Below are 18,821 nucleotides of genomic sequence, written 5' to 3'. Positions count from 1 at the left end.
ACATTTGCACTACCTATGTGACACCCCCAACATTTTCCACGCATAAGTTGATCAGGCTTATACACAAAAAACGAGGGATATCAAAAACAATTGGCAATATACAAGCATGGAATACAAAATGATGATAATAAAAGAATTTAGACGAGAAAGGAACACTAAATAATACAACATCCATCCATCCTTTATTTAATACAGTATTCCATTACAACTTGGAAATCCTATGTCAAGGATCCCTAAATGTAAGCCTGAGAGTTCAACGTCAAAAGTAAATAAAAACTGAAACTGAAGTAATACATAAAACTTCTACCCTGAACTGGATCGTAAGAGTAGATGAGTTCGGATGGTGGTCCCACACTGCTAACCTCAACCTTGGAACGGGTACTGACCGTATCCTGAAATAACAACAATGGTGGGTCAACCCCACGAGCAAGTCCTCTCTACTTTGACCCAAATCAGAGAATCAAATAAATTAATCATTATGAATCGGACGAGTACTATATTTGCATACATCCTAAGGGAACTATCCAATGTATAACATGACCTCAACCAGAATAGACGGTGATCACTTAGACTCACACTAGGTGGTTAAGTGTCGCCTTTCCCTACCCGGGAAATCAGCTATTATACATGGTGCGCGGTACTGACAACACAGACTATAACGAACTACACAGTGATAACACCTCTCAAAGTACTGATGAATATACTGAGCATATAAATTAGGCAACACATGCCAATAATATTACTAAACATGCTGAGCATGTCAATTAGGCAACACATGCCAATAATATTAAACCACATACCCCGACAGCCACACATCTGTCTATAGCAACGAATGCATAAGGTATAAATGAGTCTAAACTTATTAGCCAGCTCACATGGTTCTATATGGCAACACATCCATATAATATAAATGCGACATAATTAAACAGTCCGTTTATTTCCTGAAATGCACATAGCATAATAATCATGGTTTATATATCATTTTAACAGTATAAACATCCCATAAGATATCATGGATAATTTATATGACTAAAACCATGGCATTATTTAATTTAACAGTAATGTTTGATACCATTTAATAAGATAATAACACTATTTATATTTTACAATGTCGTTAAATAAATCACATTAATATCCGTACTGTAAATGAGCTAATACATGCTTAGAAAAGATTAATCGGCCATAAGAATAAGTAACGGGTATTAAAATAATAATTTCGTGGCCCGTTAAACCTGTAAATACCAACACAGTACCTAAAAATCCAAGTTTAAGGTTCTGGAATTTACAAAATAGTCCTTAGGGGTATTCTGGACTTTTCCAGTAGCTGTAGAGACCCCACACGCGCCCTCACGCGCCTCCCAGAGCTTCCCACACGCGCCGCCACTTTTCTCACACGCGTACGCGCTTACACGCGCCTTCACGCGCGTCTAGAACCTCCCACGTGCGCGCACGCGCTGCCACGCGCGCACTAATGCATCCTGATGATGCGGCACTTGCTGATTCGTTGGTTGCATGGTCTTGCTATGGTCGCGCTACACTGGATGAATCTACCTAATCCAAAGGTTCTTGATCCGGGTGTACTGCAGTAACATGGACTGCGATGTACCGGATCAATCAGACTCTACCAATGGCCAGGATGCACGCGCGCACTAACCTACAATGCGCCGCATCACACCGGATCACTCCGGTCATCTTCTTCACTGCCGGTGGCCGGAAACCTCGCCGGAGGCTCGCCGGAAATTGCAGAAAATTCCCGAAAAGTCTTAGAAAATTTTTTTAAAAAATCCCTAAAGTCTTAAATAATTATTTTTAGCTATATTTTAATTACATAGGCTAATAAATAATTATCTAACCTCTTTAATAATTAAAATCTCATTATTTTAATAAACTAAAAATTAATTTATTAAAATTCCTAGCATGGTTTCTAGTCTCTAAAAACCCGAAATAAATTAAATGAATAATTTATGGATTCAAAGGGGAAAAGTAGATAACAACTTGCCTTTTGGATTTAAAACAAATCCGCCGGTTGTGCGTAGTCGGGTAAAATCGCCTACACCGGTCCAAGCTTTTTTCTCTCTCTCTTTTCCTTTCACTCTTATAAAATAGCTCTCTGTAATTTTTAAGCTTTCTAACTTAAGTGAGTTGCCTTAAGGGTAAGGTGGCTAACTAATATATATATACAACTTATATAATATATATAATACAAATATCTAAATTTACATTAACTTTCAACATTCCCACCTATATGGCTTTAAGGCAATGCAAATCATAGTCAAGTTATTTGATCTACCATTCTACCATAGTAAATGAAATTCTATCCTAATATTTAATTTTTCATCATTACATTGATTTAATACTATTATAATAATAATAATAATAATAATAATAATAATAATTATTATTAATAAACTTTTAAAATTATTATTATTATATTATACAAATTAAATACTTTAATTTAAATAATATTAATTAATCTAAAACATAACCAATAAAATGTCTAAACTAATCATTATAATATATAGAACAAAAAAATCAATATTACATGCACAAATAAATAAAATTAATTAAATAATTTAACATATATAATTAAAAGGTGAATAAATCTACACATTAAAGAATTAACCTAACACAAAATTAATTTAAATAAACTCTTTAAAATTACGGGGTATTACAACCTAACTAGGGTGTAACATCAAATATACTATCTTAAGCAAAAGATCATCAAGCATTCAATCAAATGATGAAGCACATGAAGCTAGGAATTAAGCATAAACCATCAAAGGGATTACCTAAGCAATGGACTATCAAAGTTCTCTGTCAACATGCCATTAAACCATTTCATAACCTTATTTCCATTGTCACTATGAAAACATAAGCAATATGATTAATGTAAGACATCATCTAAAACAAGATAATCAACTTAGAAAAATCATTCATATACATCAACATCCATTACAACAAATGAAGTGCTCTAGATCATGAAAAGACCATAGATTATACATTGCAATCCCCAAATTAGAACTAAGCTAGAACATGCTTACAAGGGAGGGCTTCATCACCTCCCTAGAGGAAGAGTTAGTTACCCATGGATGCCCTAGAAGAAAGAAGAAGCTTGGGGGAAACTCCCATTTTTGAGCTCTACCTTATAGCCACACAAAACTCTATCCTCTCCTCCTTTCTCTCTTCTCTCCTCTTCCAAAAATATATGAGATCCCCTTTTTTATGGATCCCCCCTTTCTTTTTGTGGAAATGATGTCTACCAAACCCCCAACAAAACAAGGCTCAACTTTTCCAAAAGAACAACTCCAACCAACTCATAAAAGAGGGAAATAAGAAATTGAGGGAATCAAGGCACAAGCGGGTCTGCAATGTTCCTTCTAGCGCTTGAAGATTGCAGTACGAGCCCTCGAAGATGCCTTGGAACAAAAATTTGTTGGCTCGAGAACATGGACGAGCACTCGAAGAAGGGTCTTCGAGTGCTCGAAGAAGCCTTAAGTCCTTCTGCCTTGGTTTGGAGCACTCGAAGCTGAAGTAGGAGCACTCGAAGCTTCCTTGGACCATTCTGTTCTGATTTGGAGCGCTCGAAGCTTCTTCGAGTGCTTGTATGACATGGAATAGCTCACGTGGATTTCTCATATGTGCCGCACGAGTGCTTGAAGGTGGTGTTTTGAGCGCTCGAAGATGCCACAGAATGCATTTTCTTCTCCTTTTTCTATGGACATCTTTTACTTGGATTTAGCATTGGCCTATTGAGAATCATTTACCCCTTTTTCATTGTAGAAGGACTTCATGGACCTATTTTAGCAGATTCCTTTTGGAGATCTCCAGATGCAAACTCCCGGAATGATTTACTCTTCAACAAGCCTTCAAAAACTTCCATTTAATTTCCTTTTTTGCAGACAAACCTGATAATTGCACAGAACAAAGAACTGGAGAAAATATATACAATTGAACTACAAATGGACTTAACTAATGCAAATAAGGGCGCTTGAATATGCAATATTTGGCACTTATCAATTATCAATTTATCATGTCATGTAGTTTAAAGTTCTAAAAAGTTATTTAATAGGTTATGGTGTGGTGTCGTGCCAATGCACCAAATTGTGCGTAGTGTGGCCAAGTTTGAATTTATAAAGTGCCACTACTACCTCTAACTACTAATATAGCTAGGGTGAGTAGGGATCGTCCCAAGGGATAGGAAGCAATATTGATATGGAAACAAGGTCGGATTAGTAGGTGGTTTGATTGGTTAATTAAACTACAATGTAAATAAATTCAATACAAAGCAATTAAAGTAAATAAAGGGTAGAGAAATAAGAGTGAGAGGTCTTGAGACTTAGAGGTCACCACTAAACATCACCTTTCTAGATACTCAATGTGTAATGAATGAGGGGAAATATATGTTGAAATACTAATATGTGTGATTGATTGAATCAACAAGTATAGATGACTAATTAAGTATACATTGTCTAGATAACCTAATGAATAGTACAATATATCAAACTAAGCCATTATTCATTCCTTTAAGCTCACAATCAAAACACATTAACAAGCTAGAGAATTATACTACTTGCATTCATAAGCATGGAACATCAAACAACAAGCATGAATTGTCCTCTCATCTAAGAAAGTGAGGCAACTACACTACAACTAAGCTAGGGACATGAAAATTAAACTAATTAAACTAAGCTAAAAGCACAATCCATCAAGAAATGAGAATGAATATCAAACAAGCCACAAGAGTATTCTATTAAAGCACTATGCCTTGACAATCTCTAGATTCATAGCAACAACACACAGACATGCATCAATATCATAAAACCAAGAGATAAATACATGAACATCTATTCTAGCATACATAGACATATGAATGGAATGAAATGATCTATTGGAAGTATTAAACAATACAAATCATTGTAGAAACAAGATTCATATATAAATCAAATATCAAGACAAGAATAACAACATAAATCCCCTCAAAATACAAGACATCAAGATCTAGAAGGCATGCTTAGGGCTAACTCTCACCCCAAGAAGATGTTTAGCCACTCATTGATGTAGTCACCCAACCCTCAAGGGCTATCTCCATGGTAAGAATGATCTTCTTCTTGATAGACTCCCTAGATGAATGGAAGAACTCCCACATGATGTGTATCTCTCTAATCTCAAGACTCCTCCAACCTCTCTCTCTAAGATTGTGTGTATTTCTAAAATTCTATCTCTCTTTGTAAAAATGGCTCAAAATCCTTATATAAGTAGCTCCAATGTCACACCCAATGGTCAGGTTTCGCGCACTAGGGCCCTTTCAATGATTGTACCACGAGCCATCTTTTAATGAGCTAGACTCTGTTTTTTTTCAAACTTGAGGAGGTTTAATAGATCGAATTCTGATGAGATCGATCGAAGTATGGCTAGATCAATCAAAGTATGGCCAGATCGATCAAACCTTGGCGGTACCTTTTTGGAATAAGACAAATCTGAGATATTTTTGGGATATTTTGGGAAAAAGACAAAAGTGGTAGGTGGGGATAAGATCAACGAAGTTCGATCGATTGAAAGAATGTTGGATCGATCGAAGATGGAAATTCTTGAAGATAGGGACAAGGGGTTTGATCCATTTTGATAAGGCTGGATCGATCACTGTGAGATCGATCGAAAATTTGTCTGATCAATCAAAACTTGCTATTTTCCACCACTTTGCTTCTACTTTATTCCTTTCTTCCATTTAGCTTAAGATTGTTTCTTTTATGCTCTAATTTGGCTGAATTGACTTATTTTGAGGATAAGTGCTTGAAAAGGGCAATAAAATGAAATTAGTCTAAAACGGGATAATAAGATAAATAAAGGTTCTAGAATACTCGAGCTTAAGGGTTTCAGCGCTCATCAGGTTATAGGCATTAGGTTAGGTTGTTAAGTTAATAATAACTTGACATGTTTGGCCCATAGAACTAAATTGGGTTACTTGATTATGTTTGTTTGTTTTTTTTTTTTTTTTTTTTTTTTTTTTTTTGTTTTTTTAATTCGGTTTTGTATAGAAAGAAAAAAAAAAAAAAAAAAGTATATACAGGTGCACAAAGGGCATACCCTCAGAATTTTACTGGAAAGAATAAGATCTTTGTAATGACCCGGTCATTTCCTTCCTTTCTTTTTTCCTCAGATTTTACGGATAAATTTTTTTCGTTGGAATTTCTTTTCTGAGTTTGGTTTCTCGTCACTTAGTGTCGTCTCGAGTGCTCAGAAATGATTTATGAGACTCTTTCCTTTGAATTGACAACTTCCTTAAAGGACCGCGTCATTTCCACATTTTTCATTTTTTGACACTATTCACTTTTCGTCATTTTTCCTATTTTGTCTTTTTCCCGTTTGTCACTTTGTTGACACAACCTCACTTTTTGTGTTCGGAGGTGGTTTTTGTTTTCATGTACCTTCATCCTTAGTAGTTTCCACGAAATACGTATCTTTACGTTTGTAAAAAGGTACTCTGGTTGCTCCCGGTGCCCATAGAGGTATGGATGCATAATTCTTTGGAAACTTTTTCTTTTCTTGGGGTGTTTTTCATAAATATTTTTTGAAGATATTTTATTTCAGGGGTTTTTAAGAAAATATTTTTGGAAGATATTTTAATTTTGGGTCATTAGTGCAGTTATCACTTTTTGGAGGGGCCATTGTGCAATTAATGAAAGTTATTGCTAAATGCCTTATTTTGAGCCTAAATTCTCCTACAGGATTCATTTTCACTTTTTGTCAAGTTGTGTACTCTTAGAAATTCCTTCTGGTTGTTTTTCTCCAGTTTTAGGGTTTATGGCCCAAGTTGTCGCCAAACTTGTTCGGGGTATATCTCTCTGCTCGGGACTCAATTTTTAATGACGTTTCTTCAGTTGTTCATATTTTCTCATTTTGGTTCTTTTTCGTTCACAGAGTTTTGCCGTTTGAGCGCGTCTGCTCAAATTCCACTTTTCCGAACCCGACGGGGCACTTTTAGGGTTTTTCTATAAATAGGGCAACTTAAGAAGAAAAATCAAAATTTTCTCTTCTTCTCTCTCTCTTGGCCGGTAGCCATGGAAGCCCATGGGGCTCCCACCTTCTCTCTCTTCTTTTGAGCTCATTCCTTTTGTTAAAAAGTCATAGTGCCTTTGCGTTTTGTGTTTGTCTTGGCGACGCGCATCTTTCCCCCTTATTAGAATCCGTTTTTGGCCAATTTTTGAGTTCGGGATTGAGGCCAAGTTAGGATTTTGGTATGTCTTCCTTGGGGTTTAATGATCACAGCGTTGTCCCCGACAAAACCTCGAAGTATTGTCGGATTCGGAGCGGTTTCATTTTGGTGGCTTTTGAGATTTTCATCTCAAATTGAGGTAAGGGATGTCTTAGGTTTATATTTAAGTTATATTGATTGTTTTATAAGCATATACAACTTGTGAGCATACCTTTGTTTAAGATCTAGAATTTAATTTAATTATTTTCTATGTTTAAGATTTAATTCTCATAATGGTAGGCACCTTAGAATTAAATTGTGGCATGATAATAAACTTGGCCTTGGTATGTTTATCAACATATATTAAATTGGGAGCATTTAAATAAGAATTGCAAATTTTATTTAATATTTATCTTTTATGAAAGTTTAATTCACATAATTGTATCAAGTATGAAATTAACTTGTAATGTGATATTAAAGTAGGTCTTGGTGAGTTCTTTAACATATGTTAAATTGAGGATATTTGGAGTTGTTTAAAAATCTAGAGAAAAATTAATTAATTTGCTTAATTAATTTTATTTTAAGTGTTATAGTCACTTAAATGGATTTTGGGTGTAATATATGAAGATCGTGCTATGTCCTTTAACATATATTAATTTGAGTCTATTTGGAATTGATTTGAAATTTAGAGACTTTTCATGTTAGGTTGAAAATCATTTGAAATATAGTGAAATTAATTACCTTGTGAGCATATTACTAATTAGATGTAGAATTAGTACTTAGGGTCTCTTGAAATGATAATTGGACTTAGCATGATATAAAATATCATTGACTTGCATAATTTGTTTAAGCATATCTTGTGTAGGTATATAGCTTGTTAGAATATTACAATTGTTTACCTTGAAAACTTGTTACTAAATTGAAGCTTATTTAGTACTTGTGGCTTAGGATGGTGATGTGGCTCAATTGTTGTAAAAAATATTCCTGCTTTATGTATAAATTGCATATTGAGGACATGACTTGTCATATGCTATTTATACTTGAATTCTATGACATAAATTGTGTGGATTCAACTTTACTTGTGCATGGAATGTGGTAACTTGCATTTGATTTTGTATCAGTTTTAAACTTACTGGTTTTAGAAAGCTTGTAAGGACATAAATTAAGTAATGGCTAGGGTTTGGCTCTAGTACGGAGACAAGAGTCTTCTAAGTCATAAGTGCGCACTAGGTGGTACCTTGTGGGTCGTAATTACCCGAAAATACTTGCTTAGTTTAGCGACCGCATGTCCTAGTCTTTCCACTATTTGATTTCGCATTTAATTTTAAGTTGTTAATCATGGATTGCTTATAACTTGAGAATTGATGCTTACCTTGGGAATTTGAATCCTATTTAGTATACTTGAACTTGTATACTTGCTTCATGAGTTTAGATTGCATTTAGTATACTTGTGCCATGTATACTTGTCTTATGTGTATTTACTTTAGTTTAGTATACTTGTGCTTGTATACTTGATCGATGAGTACTCTACATATATCAAATACTTGTGTATGTATGTTAGATATTGCTTATCTTGTTTAGTATGATTTGAGGTACTTGAACATGTATGCTTGTATGTCATATATCATGTTTTACTAAGGTTTAATGTACTTGAGCATGTATACTTGTTGCATGAATAGCTTAGGATGATCCCTGAGTCTCACTTTGACATAGATGTTAGGTGGCATGAGCCCCTTTAACATGTTTCACCTTAAGGTGATATAATTATAAAATGTTTGGTCGATGCATGCTCATTTCCTACGAGTAGCTTTATGTTACTCACCCCAAAGTTACTGGGGATTTGTTTCAGGTATGAAGACTTGGTTCGTGATGTTCATTATACCTTGAATGACTTTTAACTTTTAAGTTTCCATTTCATGCAAGTGTTAGCATGAAATGCCATTTTTGTAGCCTTATGTCTCAAACTTGTATTTTTTATTCCATATATGTAATGTGTACATAAGTACACTCTTTTAAATGTATTTGACATGTATGAGTTGAGGTCGTAGGCCAATGCCATCAAATTTGTATTTTATGCACTTTCGCTTTCATAGTTTATTATGGAAATAATGGAAAATGTCATGTTATCGCTTCACCATATTTGCATCGGGTATGGGAATTCCATTCTTTTTCTTTCATAAGGTTTCTATGATCATGTATGAGGTGTGGCCAAGGGCCAAACACCATTTTGTTCTAGATTTTGCATTTTGGTCTCATTTATTGCATTTTAAGTGATTTTTGGCCATTAAGAGGTCATATTTTGCATTCGGGTTATTTTGAGGCCGCGGACCATTGGGAAGCGTCTTAAATGTCTTTTTACGTTTGCGTGCATGTTTACATTTCATAAAACTCTTAAGTTTTGACTTTTGAACTATCTTTGGAGGATTTACGAGTTTTTATACAAAATTCATGCATTGGAGTTGAATTCAAGCTTTTCTTTTGGTTATTCATGTTGTAGATGCATATTTGAAGCCATGGAATGTTTTTAAACTTGTTTCAGGACAGTTGGGATGCATGTATAGCATTAGAAGTGGATTGAGTACCATTTCTACACTTAGCAGCAGCAGCTTTTGCTGCTGTCTGCTGCGTCGGTCGGCTGATGAGGTCCATCAGCCGACTGATAGCCCTCGTAGGTGAATTCCAGAGAGTTTGCATGTGAAACAGGCCGTTTCGGCTGGCTCATATCGTTCATCAACCAGCTGATGATGCACTTTCAATCAGCTGGTACTGTTCATCAGCCGGCTGAGCCTCCCTGGAACCTTCCCTTTTCAGTTTTTTCTTGGACAGCTTTGTCGTACCAACTTCAGAGGGCCATATCTCACTCATTTTAAATCCAAATCAGGTCATTCTTGAGCCTAACTTCAAGATTTTGAAGTTAGATTTCCAATGGTACCAACCACATACAAAAAATCCAACCGTAGTGAGAGTTATGATAGTTTTAGTGAGATAGGGTCATGGTATCTCTTAATCGGGGAATGCCTCTTTGTTCTATTTTAATATCTTCTCCGTCCGGACTCTGAATCAAGCGATTCTTAAGTCTAAATTTATTAATTTTTTATTTTCCTTCCAATGGTGTGTACGGTAGCACCCATTTCTGGGTGAAATGACCATTTTACCCTTGGTCCATTTTTGGTGAGGTTTTAAAACCTTTGTTTCCTTCGTGCTTCCTTTGAGCCTCGGGATCTCTCAGGAAGCCACTTTTGTGTCTTAGGGATGATGTACATCTTTAGAGGACATGTTTCTTTTTAGCTTCCGCATTTTGAATCCGTTTCAGGTCATCACAGGACACACTGGGTTTGTAAAGTCCAAGGTCGTCACAATCTTAAAGAAAAGCAATTCCAGTAAAAAAAAAAAAAAAGAAGAACAATAAAGTGTTAATTAAATAATGTCTCTAATTGAGACATTATACACATCTAAGACTTCGAATAAAATTTGTCTAGCCACCTCTGAAATAGAACTAGAGCTATGACCATGCAATCTTCGGTTTCTTTCTTTCCAAATACTCCAACAGTCAGCAACAAGTATGGTATGGAATAATTTACTAGTCTATTGTAAAAACCACATCAACATATCATCTATTGTGTGAGTTGAGCTAAGATCCAGTCCCCATCCAAAAGTATCCTTCAACCAACCCCAAAAATTCCCAGCAAATAGACACTAAACAAACACATGGTCCCTGGTATCAATATGTTGTAAACAGTTTGAGCAGCGTGGAGCCAACAACACTTTCCTCTTCTGCAAATTATACATTGTAGGCAATCTATCTTGAAATAGGAAAACTCCATGTATAGACCAGTGAGGTCTTGTTTTCCCCCAGCAAACTTTGGACCACGTAACCTCAGTACATATAGTTTTACAGCCTTGCCAAGCTTTTTTGAAAGTAAAGGCACCACCATCCCAAAGTAAATTATCTAGTCTAACATGGATAGGTAGGAGTGTCAAGTAGTCTTTAATAGGCCTAAAGATTTCATCCTGCAAAAGAGCAAAGTTCCATCCTCCATCTATAATTAAACTGGACAAAAGATAAGACTATTAGAACCCCAGCCTTCTAACCAATCTATGTCCAAATTTTTGAAGTAGTGTTTCCTCCTCACACCAAGGGTCTGTCAAAACCTTGAAAAGTTGCCCAGAGCCAATTGAAAATTGAATGTTCTTCAGCATTAAATCTCTAACATTAAGCAAATTTTTCTACAGAACTGAATGAGAAGACTTTGGAACAACATTCCAATATGTAGATCTAGTTGTATACTTGTTTTGAAACAAAGTGACCTATAGTCTATCTTTACTCAACAAGAAATCCCAAGCCAGAACGCAATGGGAGGCAACCTGAAAATCCTTCAATTTTTTGATACCCAACCCTCCCTCTATTTTTGATCTACACATCATATCCCAACTTAGAAGGTGAATTTTCTTTAAATTATCTCTACTACCCTATATGAAGTCTCTGCATATCTTCTGAATTTGATTGATGATAGCAATAGGCAAGTGGAAGACACTGCACCAGTACAAACAGATAGGAGTGATAATAGTTTTAATCATTTCTGTTTTGCCTACAATTGACAACAACTTGGTGCTCCAGTCTTTAAGCTTCTGAGAAATTTTATCAATAAGGACATTACAATGAGGTCTATTTAAACCAGTTGCACACAAAGGGATACCCAAATATTTTAAGGGAAATTGCTCTTCTTTGCATTGTAGCAGGTTCATAATTGCTCTTCTGCGTCTGACAAGTTTAGAGAAGATCACACTACTCTTTGGATAGTTAATTTTAAGGCCTGATGCATCACCATAAAGTTTAAAAATTCCTTAAAGGATTCTGGCATTAGAGATTGATGCTTTACAGGATATTAAGAGATCGTCTGCAAAAAAGGTATGACAATAATTGGAATTTGCTTTCTGGGCAGTATTAGACAGAACAAGTCTCCCATTTAAAACTTCTGTGTTAATAAGATGAGTGAGTTGATCAGCTACCAAAGTAAATAGAAGAGGGGAGAGGGGGCAACCCTGCCTTAAACCCTTGGAGGGTTGAATGAAACCTGTGGGAGAACCATTTAATAAAATAAAATATCTTGTGGAGCTCAAAAGACTTGTAATCCATTTCACCCAATTAGAACTAAATCCAGAGATTTCCAATATCTTCAGAAGAAAATTACAAGAAACTGAGTCAAATGCCTTAGAAATATTAGCTTTCAAGGCCATGATTGGATGCTTAGAACTAAATTCACTCACCATTTCATACCCCATAATAATTGAATCCTGAATTTTCCTACCTTTAATGAAGGCACTTTGCTCTAATCCTACTAGACAAGGAAGAACCAAAGATAGTCTTGAAGCAAGGATTTTTGAAATGATTTTATAAATGAGATTACACAAGGCAAATGGCCTGAAATCTTTAGGTTTAACAGCAGAACCAGTTTTAGGAATTAAGGTGAGGAAAGAACTACTCACCCCAATAGGAAGAGAACCTTCAGTAAAAAAAATGTTATACTGCTGCACATACCTCAGGATGAACAATAGACCAAAAGGATTGATAAAACCTAGCTGGAAATCCATCAGGACTAGGTGCTTTATCTGGAATAAAATTCATCACAACAGCTTTAATATCTTCTTGAGTAATAGGGGAATCCAGAATAAGCTTATCTTCAAAAGATAGAACATGCCTAGGATGAACCTCAAACGTAGTTTCAACTGTATTCTCCTGAAATAGACCTTGATAATAATCAACAAAAGCCATTTTAATCTTTTCTGTATCATTTGTAACTTGACATTTTTCATTTTCCACAGAAGTGATTGCATTAAACTGATTATGTTGTTTCATCTTTGAGTAGAGTAAGCTGTACATCTGTCTGTGTCCTTGAGCCACAAATTTCTGGACTTTTGAGCATATAATATCTCCTAAGAAGACATTGCATCTTGATAAACTTCCTTAGCTTGAACCTCTTTTTCAAACAAATCATTTGTAGGATTATTCAGAAGTTCAATCTGTAAATCCTCCAAAGCTTGTTTTGAACTTGAAACCCTCTCTTCAATATCTCTAAATGAATTCTTATTCCAAATTTTTACAGCCGCTTTAACATTTCTGAGTTTTTTCAGAAGTATATGAATTAGAGTACCAACTGTAAGTTCATCCCAGGCTGTCTTAATCACCTCAGAAATATCTTCATGCAAACACCATACTTTGAGCAATTTGAAGGGCTTTGGACCACTTGCAAATTGCCTAAAAATGTTTATAACAACTCTATAATGGTCTGAAGATGATGAAGCAGAATAAGATATTTTAGTACCAGTGAAAAGATGCATCCAAGCATCATTACTGAATACCCTATCAAGCTTTGCCAATATCCTTCTGTCGCTGCCTTGTCGATTACACCATGTCTAATCCCCATTGGTAGCAAAGATTTTTGTCAAGCCAGTATGCTGCAAACAATCATTGAATTCATCAAGAAGCTTTTGGGGGACCCTTTGACCTCCTTACTTATTTGAGTGAAATTTGGTGGCATTCTAGTCCCCAACAACCAACCATGGACCAGTAACAATTGAGGACTGAGTATTCAATTGGTCCCATAGTTTTCTTCTTTCAGTAACTGAATTAGAGGCATACACAGCAGTACAATAAACCATTTCACCAGTTTAAACAATATTCACCTTAAGAAGCAAGCACTGATCCATCTCATTCACCACAGTGACATTAAACAACAATGGATCCCAACCAATCCATAATCTACCCGAATCATGAGAATTATAGTTATAAGTCCACCTCCATCTCTTATTTATTTTCTTTGAGATAACATCAAACTTAGATAATCTAACCCTTGTTTCTTGTAAACAGACAAGATGAAAGTCATTGGATTTGATCCACTGACGTACCTCTCTTTGTCTTATGGGCTTATTCAAGCCCCTCACATTCCAAGATGTGATCATTGAGAGGGGGGAGAAAAGGGAGCACCCCCTTGACTTCTAGTAACTCTTTGAGAAGCCAACAAACCAATATTCTTCTTCTTAACATTGATCTTTTCTATGGTACTGGAAGAGATGGCAGGTGTAACTTTAGTAATATTCTTTTTGATTATGTTGATTAATATATTTTTATAAATGGGCCTTAGAGACCGAGAGTTTGAGCATGTTGGGCTAGTATTTTTTTTTTACAAAAAAAGGCATAATCCTCCCCTGCCCCCCCTCCCCCAGCGCAATTAAACGGAGTATGCGGGGCAGGGTTGGTATTTTGTCTACCGAAGTAGGGGCGGAGATGGTAAACCAATTACAAATCCGTCCCGGAGTTTGAGTGGAATTGGTATGACGGATTTTTTAACGAGGCGGAATAGGGTTTAGCCAACTTTACCCCAACTCCACCCCGTTGCCATCCCTACTCCAGTGGATAAATAAATGCTTCTCACAAGAATTTAGAAGAAATGTTTGAATCTTCCGAGCACCATTTATTTTGTAAACAATTTATGGGCCTTGAGTGTATGGTTGATTGCCTGGTTCATCCAGAAATTAGTTGGTTCAACCGAATCGGCCTTGCATTTGTTCCCATGGATAAATATGCCTCTCACAAGAATTTAGAAGTTGTGCTTGAATCTTCTAAGCACCATTTATTTTGTAAACAATTTTCTTGGCCTTCAGTGGTTCATCCAGAAATCCGTCCATTTGTACCGAATCGGCTGGTATGCTTGTGAACCCTTACATTTGGATTAAGAAGAAGGCCACCCGTGAGGGACATGTTGAATTATATAAATAACAGTTTAAAATTTTGGAGTAGATAGTTAGATACCTTGCTTTTTTTTGCATGCATAGACATGGCTAAATTAAATTTATTTATTTATGTTAATATGTAGTTAGGACTTATTTGGAATGAACAGGTCCAATAATTGAAAGATAAATGGCTAGGATAAAGATAACATGTGAGAGCATCTCCAATGCTAAAAGCTATTTTCGCATGCCAAATCTATATTTTGACAGGTGCTACAGTGTCAAAATGCTACATTTTAGCAATTCTGCTCCAATGGTACATTTCATGCAAAATGCTATTTTTTGACACAACCACCATTCTTTTTCAACTACCATTTTCACTATTCATATTTGCATCAGTAATATTAATATTAGGCACATTCCAAGTCAAGTTAAAGACATTAGAAGGAAACTAAAATTAAACTTAATTAAAAAGAAGCAAAAATTTAAAATATCTGGTCAAAAAAGGAACAATATATATATATATATATATATATATATATATGTATGTATAAATTTATATATTTGATTATATGTATGTATAAATTTATATATTTGATTATATTATTATATAATTTTTTTTTCTTTTTCAGAAATTCATATATATATATTATATATATGTATATTATATATATTTGATTATAGTATTATTAAAAATATATATATATTTAGGGCAAATCATTTCAGCCTCCCCAGTCGCCTCCATCTTTATTCTCGTTCTCCACTCTGAAATTGCCGCACCTCTCTTTCTCTGTGCAACTGCAAACTACAAAATCAACAAGAATCAGAAGTTCAAACATATCTTTCAGTTTCCATCGTCCGCTGTTCCAGTTCAGGTTCGCCGTTCACAAGCTTCAGCAGCTGTCTCTCAACTCTCAAGCTTGCCCCCCTCTCTCTCTGCAACTCGCAAACTTGCCCTAAACTGCAATTGGATATTTTTTGAAATTCCCTAAATTGCAATCGCGCGATTTCTGCAATTATTTCTAATTAATCGCATCGGCTACTTCGAATTCTTGGCAATTATTGTGAACTTGCCTAACCTCGTATCGCATCATCTTGGTAGCTCCGCAACACTTCGTATCACAACCTCCGACATCGACTCATCTATTCGCACCTGTTTTGTTCATTTCCCCATCGCACCAAAAACACATAACATGGCAAAAACGAGAAGAATCCGGCTACAACTAAGAAAAACCAAAGTCATGTCAGCTTCGCAAAAGAGGGTTACTGAGGACGTGAGAAAGAACGGCGACGTAGGATTGGAGATCGAGGTCCATCAGTAACCCTCTTTTCATCATCGATTTTCTTCCTCTGGTTCAGATCGGATGATTTTCCCGGAACTTTTCTCTCTATATTGCAACAAACAAGGAGAGAGAGAGAGATGCGAGTTTCAGATTGTGATTCCAAATGGCATCGTATTGGGAAATGAGAGACTTGCAAAAAAAAATTGGCAGCTGCTACATGTAAGAGGAGATTTGAGAATCTCAAAATTTGAGAGTTCAAATGAGAGCCCATTGGAGAGGGCTTTTTTAACCCAACTCTCATATTTTGAATTTGAAAGCTCAAATGAGAGAGCATCGGAGATGTTGTCATTTAATTTAATATGATTATGGACATGGGCTATTACGTACTTGTCACTCCCATTGTATGGATATGGGCTGTTACATACTTATCACCCACATTGAAGTTCGTTTAAATTTGGTGTTAGATAAATACTAGTAATTATCTAGCTTTTGAATTAGTGTTGATTTTTTTACATATTAAAGCCAAACTAATCATTGATATGATGTCATGTTAAGCACCTATCAAAATTATTTTTTTTACTTCTGCTGCTTTGAGAGAACAGTAACAAAACTAATTTCCGAACTGTTTAATAATTTTTTTATTTTCCGTGATAGGCAACGCAACGTTGTCTTATGTTTAGCTTGAAAATTTCTCAACTTGGCAGTATATATATAAATATTTGAACTTTTTTGAAAATTGAAAAAGAAATAGTATAACAGATGCATTTTCATTTTATAAAAATAATTCTGACAGAAGACAATTAAATTAGAAAGTTGTGTTATTATATAAAAATGTCAATCACTGGAAAGTGTCAAGAAAAAGATATAATATAATAGTTGGCTTTATAATTACAATACCTTCATTTCTCAAAGTTTGATTTCTTTATCAAACAGTCAAAGATCAGAGACTGTAATGGCCTGACCAGCATTCTTGGTGTCAGAGACTCAAAGTTGTAAAAATAGAATTACTCAGAGCTTTTCTTAGTCATTATGTATTAATTAAGTAAGGGTAAAGTGTAAAAAAAAAAACTTATAAACACTATGTTTGAATTTACAAATAACTCTTATGAACTATATTTTGTGCATAATACTCTTTGAAATGTCACATTTTATTGTAAAATGACTCAATATCTGAACTATATTTTATTAAATAATCATAATATATTTTCTTATTGAATTGCACATAATTTATTTATTTTATTAAAATAAATTATGAAAACAATTTATACTAATTTGAAAATATATTTTCCATAAAATTTGCAAATGGAGGCTAGAACTTGTTGATGAACTTGTTCGAATGACAGAAACTCTACTCGATCACATAGGCCGCATATATTTTATTAAATAATCATAATATATTTTCTTATTGAATTGCACATAATTTATTTATTTTATTAAAATAAATTATGAAAACAATTTATACTAATTTGAAAACATATTTTCCATAAAATTTGCAAATGGAGGCTAGAACTTGTTGATGAACTTGTTCGAATGACAGAAACTCTACTCGATCACATAGGCCGCATAGGCGTCCTGTAGCAAGGTTGGTTCATTTGGAAGTCTTGGATGTCCATCAAAATACAATTCATTCATTATCTCACCATTTAGGACTTTGCTTGTTCCGTTTGCAATGGGCTTTTTCAATTTTATTGTTAATCAGCTCATTGGTTTTCTCTTCTTACGAGGGTATGCCATCTCTACACCTGTATTTCATTCTTATCTTGCTAATATAACACAACTCCAATTATGAAAAATAAATAAATAAATAAAATTGCATAAATTTACCTTTAATATTTGAAATTAATTATTTAAATAAAAATCTTAATTATAAAATTTTAAAACAATTTAATTAATTTCTTAATTTTCCATGAATATATTACATGAAAAAAAGGTATTTTTATTTAAGTAATTTATTAATTTTTCATCAATATATTGAATGAAAAAGAATAAGTTTTATTATAAATAATAAATTTATAATAATAAGTTAATTATTTTAGAAAATGGTAGTCACAAATCCTTTTTTTTTTTTTTTTTTTTTTTTTTTTTTTTTTTCATGTTTATGATAAATTGATACTAATAATAAAATTAAGATAAATAATATAATTTATATTTTGATAAGAGAAAACACATAATTTTGATTTTTGTAATATAGCTCCTCAATTTAGTACTAGAAAACTAACCAATGTTGAGTTATTCTTGCTGCGATGTTTTAGATATTTTAATAAAATAAAATTATAAAATCGTGGCATTTAAAATTCGGTCTCACATAAAAGTGGGCTGATATGGTGGGCGTCTTTATACATCAATAGAGGGTTAAATAAAGTAGGCATGGAACAACCCTCTAAGTCATAGAGGTTCGCTTTCAAAACTAACAAAACAAATTTCGCTTTCAAAACTAACAAAACAAAATTTTGAATTGCAAACTCTAAGTATTATTGAGTCTTTGGTGTAACCGTATACTCAAAAACAAATTTTGTTAAGGTTTTAAGTTGTAACAAGAATAAGCATCTAATTGAATAGAGCTTAATTTTTGGCCTCCAAATGCTCCTCATAATGTTTCTATCACATTGACAAATAAA

The sequence above is a fragment of the Cornus florida genome, unplaced genomic scaffold (assembly GCF_030987335.1).
Source record: "Cornus florida cultivar Cherokee Brave unplaced genomic scaffold, ASM3098733v1 CherokeeBrave_3.0.0_Hap2_Chr04, whole genome shotgun sequence".
Classification (NCBI taxonomy): domain Eukaryota; kingdom Viridiplantae; phylum Streptophyta; class Magnoliopsida; order Cornales; family Cornaceae; genus Cornus; species Cornus florida.
The sequence above is the reverse complement of the archived record's forward strand: the minus strand, read 5'-3'. Positions refer to the sequence as shown.